Raw genomic sequence first — 717 nt, forward strand, 5'->3', positions numbered from 1 at the left:
CCATATTGTGAAGGCCTTGGCTACACAATTTGTGATGTATGCCAAGGAAAAGCAGTGATTTAGGCATCCAGCTGTGGTTTAGTGTTCATGTAACACACTAGTGTTAAGACGGAACAAATTAACTAAGCTATTCAGCTGTGGAAATGAGTTGCCTGACCACCTGCTACAACAGCTCCCTATTGTCTCTTACTTCAATCTTGTTTCACAGATCATACAAATAAAGCGTGGTATCCATAATCTTTCAGAAACTTCCACATCACATTAGCCTTGAACAAAACCCATAAGATTATTTAGATGTAAAAAGCACCCTTACAACTATTTTTAATATTTTTTTTCCAGCTAATAGTGTTTTATCATGTGAATTAAGCAGAGCTACCGTTTCCATTGCTTTACAATCATTTGGTTCCTTGCAAGTTGAATAATCCATCTTCACATAAAGGAAGAAAAGTTGGATACAAACTAAGATGCCAAACGATTGTGCCTGCGGAGTAACGATGACTACAAGAGAAAGGGCTAAAAACATCGGACTCACAAACTTGGTAATCACAGTTTTGCTAAGTGCCCTTTTCCGTCAATATGACAATACAACACCACTATCATAATGGGTGATGACCCTTAGAACGTCCCCTGTACTCCGACGATTCCTCTGCGGATCAAATCTCCATATGATTTATTTATAACCATTTTCTATGTTATTTAACTTTTGCTTCTTATGTC

Source organism: Theobroma umbraticum, unplaced genomic scaffold (assembly GCF_002168275.2).
Source record: "Theobroma umbraticum cultivar Fairchild unplaced genomic scaffold, ASM216827v3 scaffold_130.0, whole genome shotgun sequence".
Taxonomy (NCBI): domain Eukaryota; kingdom Viridiplantae; phylum Streptophyta; class Magnoliopsida; order Malvales; family Malvaceae; genus Theobroma; species Theobroma umbraticum.